General features: G+C 57.9%; 1 non-coding gene and 1 pseudogene across 1 annotated transcript; one reads left to right on the forward strand and one right to left on the reverse strand.

Annotated features, from left to right (window-relative positions):
* Positions 1-4,539: 4,539 nt before the first annotated feature.
* TRNAY-GUA lies at positions 4,540-4,629 on the reverse strand. The gene is given in 2 exon segments: positions 4,540-4,575; positions 4,593-4,629. It is a non-coding gene; the product is annotated as a tRNA-Tyr (tRNA).
* Positions 4,630-5,867: 1,238 nt separating this feature from the next.
* LOC111140410 lies at positions 5,868-6,058 on the forward strand (annotated as a pseudogene).
* Positions 6,059-8,383: the final 2,325 nt, after the last annotated feature.

Consider the following 8,383-nt stretch of genomic DNA (forward strand, 5'->3'; position numbering starts at 1 on the left):
GGGAAACTCGACTGCATAATTTGTGGTAGTGGGGGACTGCGTTCGCGCTTTCCCCTGGTATTTCTGGTCTCTCAAAAGAAGCTTTTTTTGTAAGTTTTTCCGGGTGTGCTTAACCGTGGTTTTCTTACGGGTGCACCTTGTCGGTGCCAGCGGAGGTTCCCGGTGTTTTGTCTTACTTTTTTTTTTTCCCTTTGTGTATACGACGTGCTCGTTCTGCGGATTCACAGCATGGTTTTTTTTTTTTTTTTTTTTCTCCGCGTTGTCACTGTAGTTGAAGTGCATTATTCAGTCAGGCCAGGCAGCTGTTTTCAAGAAGCTCCTTCCCTGTTACTAATGGAAAAGCCCCTTTTCTTTTCCTCTTCTTTGCGGGGTTACTTGCAAGGATTTGTCACCTTGGCTCGTGTGGTCCATCGCCCAGCGACTTCAGCATCTTCTGGTCCCGTGGGCGCATGGTGGAGAAATGCCCCGTCCTAGGGGTTCCTGGGTGGTGCAAGGAGTGAAGCGTCAGGTCAGACTCTTGCTTTCAGTTCAGGTCATCTCAGGGTTTCCGTGGAGCCTGTCTAAAGGTTCTCCCTCTCCCCCAAACAAGGAAGCTGCGTCTGAGGCCTCACCTTGGCACCATCTACCGATCATAATCAGCAGTTTAACAAGAGTCCCATTCGGTTCTAGAGACATTAAAGTTTGGGAAGCACTGATCTGACATAGTATATATTTTACTTTTCTAATTTTACCCTCCTGGGATGTAAGTCCCCCAGGGCTGGGATTCTGGTCTATTTTGTTGACGCTCCATGCACACTTGCCTGGAATAGCCCATGGCCATATAACAGGCTTTCAACATACTGAATGAATTCACTTATTGATCTCAGGCTTTAAAAAGTGGATTCCAAGCGGGTTCTGGATTCTAGCTCTGAGTCCACAGGTAAGATGACCAACACTCTCCTTCCTACAGAGACACCACAGAGTTGGAAGCACTCCCTGTCCCGTTTCATCAGTAGTACCTCCGAACATCATTTGCCGGAGCCCCTAAAAGACCTGTACAGGACAGTCCCTGGACTCAGGGAGAGTCTCCTCTAGTCTACACCCTCAGCATCCAATCTAGCCTCCTTCAGCCCCTTCTCCCATGAGAGAAGAGTGGGATCATTTCACAGACATCAGAGAGAGGTAAGTCATGGGTTAGCACCTTATATCTGTCACATGCCTGCCTCTCTTGCTCATCCATTGCTTCACCCTGGATCAAACAGTAGGGGACACGGACTTTATTTCTATCCTTTTGGGGTCTCCACAGGACCTGAAAATTAAATGGACATAAAACAGAATAACAGGAGGCGGGACTGGGTGACTCAGTCCACAGAGTGTGCGCCTTCAGCTCAGGTCATGATCCCAGGGCCCTGGATTGAGTTCTCCGTCAGGCTCCTTGTTCAATGGGGAGCCTGCTTCTCCCTCTGCCTGCTACTCCCCCAGCTTGTGCTCTCTCTACGTCGAATAAATAAAATCTTAAGGCATTAGGGACGCCTGGGTGGCTCAGTTGGTTAAGCGGCTGCCTTTGGCTCGGGTCATGATCCCAGCGTCCTGGGATCGAGTCCCACATCGGGCTCCTTGCTCGGCGGGGAGCCCGCTTCTCCCTCTGCCTCTGCCTATCACTCTGCCTGTGCTCGTGCGCTCTCTCTCTCTCTCTCTCTCTCTCTCTCTCTAACAAATAAATAAATAAAATCTTTTAAAAAAAAAATCTTAAGTCATTAAAAAAAAACAAAAACAAAACCAGAGAAAGAGGAGGCAAGCGTACAGATTTTTACATGTACATAGGAGACCACGTAGTTAAAATGAAGACCCAAAGAGGCAGCGAGGTGGGTCTCCAAGAAGCTCGGGTTCCTTTTACTTTTTCTTTTATTTATTTGAAGACCAAGATCCTGGTGCTTCGTGGTCATGGATGCTGCTGTGTCCTGGCGCCTATTTTATTCCACAGATTATAACGCATCATTATCCTTACCTTGATTTGGCCAGCGGGAAGCCTTTCAAACTGGCCCTCGTGTGCCTGACATGTCCACGTCGGTCACCGCACGTTGCTCTACTTTTTGGCACAGCTACGTGTTCCGGGGCTTGACGAGGCCGGTGCAGACCCAGCCGTGAGGGCCATGCTGGTGGCGTGGCTCCTTGGACGCTCCCTTGCCCACCGACCTGGATTCCTGAAACGGGTCAAGATTCTCTGGACTTCCCGGAGAGGCCCTGGAGTCAGAGAGAGAGAAGGGAACGCCAGTGCCCGGGATGGACTCCCTGCCCTGGCTCCTCTGCACTCCGATCCCATCTAGCGTGTGCCCAAGACCACTCCCCCCACCCACTGAGAGTCCCACAGAGGCCCAGCAAGCCACAGGTGCTCAGCCTTCCCCTCACTTGAGTGCCGCCACCACCTGACTGGGTAGCAGGCACCTCTGCACTTGCAAGGCTGGGGGGCAGCACCTTGGAAGCCCCCTGCTGCTCTCCATGACACCCCAGCCGGGAAGGGTCGGCCATGCTGGGGCCCAGGCTTGCATTGGCTGGTCACCAAAACCCAATGCCCTGTCTCCCCCCCCCCCCCCCCCCCCGCGTCCCTGCTCTTTCCCCAAAGCACCAGAGCGAGGTCCCCAGGGATGCCACCCCTCCACATCCCATCAGGGGCCACATCCAGTGAAGGTCTTAAGGTGTTCTCCTTGGTTCCTGTCTGCTGGTCTCTGTAGGTAGTGACTTTGGAGGCTGGGGTTTCTCTGTGGCTTCAAAGCAATCACATCTTCCTGAAGGTCTTCACCTGTTGGGCTTCCCTGGCAGGCCCTCCTGATCCCGTGGAAAGTATGGCTCAGTCCATCTCAGTTAGCAGTGGCACAGTGGGATTGACACTGGGTTGGGGAGAGAACCAAGAGGAGCCTGCCAGGAGACGAAGACGTGTGGGGAGACACAGTCTTCAGTCTGAGAGGCAGAAGCAATGGGGAAAAGGAGCCCGTGGGCTCCGAGGTCAGGGATGGCAGTGGCTGGGTCCCCGAGGCTCCCAAGGGCCACACTCCCCTTGGAGTCCCATTGGAGTCCCCTCTGGGATGCGCTCCACCTGTACTTCGAGACTCTGGAGTCTCCTTCCCGCAGGAAGGAGGAGAACAGGGAGGACCATTCTCTGGAGTTCTCTGCACCCACACTCCTCCCCCCAGCAACCTGGCTCTGGCTCCAAGGTGAAGCCCATGTTCTCCACGGTGCCCTCTGGCTGGGCCTCAGGATCTGGCTCTTCAGGCCCTGCCAATCTAGCCTGCAGGCCCGGCGCTAAGTCAGCCGGCTGCCCAGAACCCGCCAAGAGGGCCAAGGAGGTGAACGTGTGTGCCCGTCCACGCTGGCAGCTGCCCGCGCCCCACCCCACCCCTACCCCCACCCTCCTGCGCCCTGCCTTCAGCCCTCATTGCCCCGACTCTCTCGGGCTCTGTCTGAGCTCTAAGTCTAAGCGCTGTGGCCGCCGATCTCACTCCTCCCCCCATCCCTTCCTACAGGTGGAGACCCCTGCGGTCAGTGGCCAGAAAGCGGGCAGGATGGAAATATCTCATCTGTTTCTACCTCCCTCCATCGGGTGTAGCCAGAGAATCGGAGAATCGGTGTGGGGGGTTTACCGCACCCCCAGCGCAGTAAGGAGGAGGCTTGTACCGAGTGTGAGCAGTCCGCGCTCCCTCAGCAGGAGCACCCGCCTCCCACCCTCCCCACACACCACCCCCGCCCCACCCGACAGCCAGGGCTACGAGAGCAGGTGCAAAGGCGCGGGAAAACGGAAGCGTACCCGGGCCGCACCCCGTCCTCACACGGACGGAACCCCGACGTTCTCAGCCACACTGGCCAGGCCCATGGAGGCCCCTGCTGCACTTCGCTTCTGCCAACGTCAGCCTCGAAGCAAGCGCACGACTGGCGATGGCTTGGAAAACCTCAGGGTGATAGTTCTGTCCCCCGAGCAGAGTAAGCGGGTCCGCGAAGAGGCTCTTCTGGCGCCGTAATTCTGGATGTTTCTACACCACCTGAAAAACAGGGAAGGAGACAGACAGAAAGACAGACAGACGGCGGCTGGGAGAGACAGAAGCGGTGACCGTCCCCGGAGGCCGGGTAGGAGACGGCCCCAGCTCGAGAGGGACAGTTGTCCTGAAGGAAGCCGCGGTGCTCCCTGCCGCGTGGGAGGACCCGTCCGCTTGTCAGCCGCGCGGGCTGGCGGGAGGCAGACCCTCTCGGGCCACCTGCTGGTGCGGAGCCGGAGTCGCGGGGGGAAACCAGCGCCGAGGGCGTGGGACCGGGCGGCGCCGAGCCGAGGCTGCAGCCGCGCGGACCCGGAGCGCCGCAGGGCTCGTGGCGGCCCACGGCGGCAGGAAGGCCCGGGGTGCTCCCGGGGCGGCGGCACACCCGCGGCCGAAGAGGCGAGGGTCCCGAAGGGCTTCCGGCCTCGGGCTGGGAAGGCGAGGCAGCCGGGGGGCCGCCGGGGGGCCGCCGGGGGGCCGGGGCCGGGCGCGAGGGGGCGGTGGCTTCCCCGACGGCGCAAAAGCGTCGGGCGCGTCCTTCGAGCCGGAGTCGAACCAGCGACCTAAGGATGTCCACGCCTCTCCGGCCTACAGTCCTCCGCTCTGCCAGCTGAGCTATCGAAGGCTGCGCGCTGGCGGGCCTGAGGCCGGGCTTTTTCTCGAAATGACGGAGGCCACGGCGCGGCCGTGCGGGACGTCCAGCGGGCCCTGACGCGCTCCGAAGCCATCCCCGAGAAGAGCCGAGTCCCCGCGGCCGCAGCGCCCGTTCCGCGCGGGGCAGCGAGTCCCCTGCGCTCGGCGGCCGCCCGGGGCGGGGGGGCGGGGGGTGGGGGCCGCATCCCGGGCGTGGCGGCCGAGACGCCTGGGCGCGTGCTCTCCCCCGTGGCCTCAGGTGCCCTCCCGGCGCCCCCTTCTACAGGTGGGGCCACCGGGGTCCGTGGCCCGGGAGCGGGAAAGAGGGGGAGGAGGGGCGTTGGCGAACCCCACGCGCGGGCTGGGCGACCAAGGCCTTGCGGAGCGGAGGAGGGGACCCCACTGGATTGCGCACCAGGTAGGCGGCTTCGAACCGCCCAGCTACCTGCTGGTTTGTGGGCGCCTTCAGGCCAAAATAACCCTTGGGCCAAAATGACACTTGGTGGTGGTGCAGCCGATGATGCCGGCGTTCGCAGCCAAGATCGTCTCGTTCGGATTCCGCAGGTCTCCTAATTTCCCCGCTTTCACCCTTGCAGCCAGATTTTTTTCTTTTAATTTAATTCATTATTACTCCCCCCGCCCCCGCCCCCGGTGCCAAGAGGAGTGGGAGGGGAAAGATTCCGATCAAGCCACTCCTCTGCTCAAAACCTTTCAGTTTAGGGGTACCTGGCTGGCTCAGGCGGTAGAGCATGTAGCTCTTGATCTCAGGGTTGTGAGTTCGACTCCCCACACACACCACACACCCCACCCACTGGGTGTAGAGCTTCCTTTTTTTTTTTTTTTTTTTTAAAGATTTTATTTTAAAGTAGTAAGCCCGGGGGGAGATCTTACTTAAACAAACAAACACAGGGCGCCTGGGTGGCTCAGTGGGTTAAGGCCTCTGCCTTCGGCTCGGGTCATGATCCTGGGGTCCTGGGATCGGGTCCCGCATCGGGCTCTCTGCTCAGCGGGGAGCCTGCTTCCTCCTCTCTCTGCCTGCCTCTCTGCCTACTTGTGATCTCTCTCTGTCAAATAAATAAATAAAATCTTAAACAAACAAACAAACACAGAGCAAACCAACCAACCAACCTTTTGGTTCACTCAGATTGCCAGTCTTAATGATCATCGCGGAGTGCAGTGGTCGCTGGAGCTGCCCGGCTGGTCTGTTCTGAGGAAAGGCTCCGCAGGGGGATGGACCCAGCCAGGGAAGGCTCACACCCGAGAGGGACTACAGATGGCACTCACTACCAGAGGTGGAAGTCCAAGTCAAGAGCGTCTGTCAGCTGTACCCAAGGTGATCTCAGCAGCAGTAAGTACCTGTGGTGGATTTCCGGGCGAAACGGAGCCGGGCCTTCTTAGCTGAGACACCAACAGCTGGCTAAAGCAGTGTTGGAACATCCAGGTAGCTGAATTCCAAGGGGAAATACAAATATTATCCACCAAGGGGCGCCTGAGTGGCTCAGCGGGTTGAGTGTCTGATTCTTGATGTCAGCTCTGGTCATGATCTCAGGGTTGTGGGATCAAACCCCAGGACCGGCTCTGCACTGGGCTTGGAACCTGCTTATGCTTCTCTTTCTCCTTCTCCCACTGCCCCTCCCCTCCCTGCTTTTCTTGCTCTCTCTTAATCCCCGCCCCCACCCTCCAAAAGCCACAGAAAGGTAGTCCTACAATGATTTTCAAGACCCTCATGATCTTACTCCCACCTAGTCACCTCTCTGACTCTCTAATTTTGTCCAACCCTTCAATGTTGCTCTAGACACAGGGCCTCCTTGCTATTCACACACAGTCCTCCCTGGGCCTTTGCTCCAGCTTGACCTCTGTGCTCTGGATGCTTTTCCCCAGATAGCCCATGACCCACTCCCTCACCTCCTCCCAGCCTTTGCTCACAGAGCACCTTCTCAACGTAGCCTCTTCTGACCACCCAATCCGCCTCACTGCCTGTGCCCCTAACTCCACTCCAGATCCCCTCTCTCTCCTCAATGCTTTCTTTTCTCAGCTCCTAACACCTACCAGAGTACTTAAGTACCTATTGTGTCCATTGTCAGTATTCTCCCACTCCCCCTGTCCCTCCTACAATAGAGGAGTGCCCAGAGGCCTTTTTGTCTTTTGTCACCCATTCCCAAAGTATGCATATATACTCAGCCAGGGGTTGTTGAACGGACAAACTCTCCACGTCCTCGAAGAGGCAATGAGACTGCACAAGGAGGGGCCAGGAGCCAGGGTTCAGCCAGGGGGAGGTGCAGAGTTACCTTGTTTGATCACAGAACAGGGTCTCTTCAGTTGAGAACTGTAGAACTCTCCTCTCTGCCCATAACAATCCCTCCAAACTGTTTCCTTTCCTGAGATCTGACCAGGCTCTAGCATAGCTTCTAGCAGCATAAGCTTCTGTCCCTAAGAGTGACCTCCCGCCTGAGAAAGGTAGACACCTGACACACAGGCCCCCAACCTCCCTCTCTCTCTCTCTATATATATATTCTCTCTCTCTCTCTCTCTCACACACACACACACACACACACACACACACATATATATATATTTTAACACTTCATTTATTTAAGAGAGTGAGCGAGCACAAGCAGGGGGAGCAGCCCGCAGAGGGAGAAGCAGCCTCCCCGCCAAGCAAGCAGCCGGATGCTGGACCCCACCATCCCAGGAGCCTGGAATCATGACCTGAGCCAGAGCAGACGCCCAACCGACTGAGCCACCCAGGCGTCCCTCTTTGGGCATTCAGTAAAAAGCGCTTGCAGTTGTGACCATGGGTCTGTTAGGGCTCCAAAGGATCCTTCTCAAGGCCTGAGAGCCATTCCTTTGAGTTGTAATGGTGAAGGCTGGAGCCTATGTCCCAGTCTCTGTGGGACGGTAGCCCCCTAACCTGTCAGTTCAGCTGTCAGCTAACACACACAGCTGCCCTACAGCGGTCCTACTGAACGACCGGGTGTCACTTTTCACTTCTCCGACGGTCCCGGGCCCCCTTCGTCTCATGCTGCGCACAGATGCGGGTGGAGCTCAGCTCTTTCCCCTCCTGTCAGCAGTTCCTGAGGAAAATCTTTTTTCACCACTGTAGCTGTCGTCTGCTGCGTTCATCTTTGACAGAGTCCGAGTGGGAAAGGACCAGAGGGCACTGGGCGGGACCAGCCTGTGCGCGGGCTGCGGGGCCGGACCGCCGGGGCTCCCCGGGGACACCGGACAGGCTGCGGCGGAAGGGCACCGCGGAGCGCGTTGCTTCATGTGCTTTCTTCAAAACTCAGCAGGACGCTTTTCCTTCCCTCCCCCGTTCCTGGATCGGGCGACTGCATGTTCAGACGCCGAGTGAAACTTGGGAAGACCCCAGAAAGAAACACTGCCACTGCCGCATCTTACTGGGGCGGCTTAGCCCTTAACGCCGACCGTCAGAAAGGCCTCTCCTGAGTTTTCGACTCGGTTTGAAAATGAGTCTCGAACAGGCGAGGACAAAAAGGGGCTGAAATTTTCTTTTCGCGGAAAGGAAGGCGAGACCAAACCCGAGTCTTGAGCCACCACCATTCCCGCTGGGCTCCGGGAGACCCCGCGTTCTCGGGTCTCCCCTCCAGGTGCGGACACCCTGGGCGTCCGCCCCGCAGGCATCCGCGGCCTCGGCGGCGACGAGGACACCCGCTGCCCCAGAGCGGGGGACAGGGCTCGGGGACGTCACGACAAGGGCGTGGCGTATGCAGAGGAGCAGGCGCGCA

Source organism: Enhydra lutris, unplaced genomic scaffold (assembly GCF_002288905.1).
Source record: "Enhydra lutris kenyoni isolate GAN:26980312 unplaced genomic scaffold, ASM228890v2 scaffoldscaffold921, whole genome shotgun sequence".
Taxonomy (NCBI): Eukaryota; Metazoa; Chordata; class Mammalia; order Carnivora; family Mustelidae; genus Enhydra; species Enhydra lutris.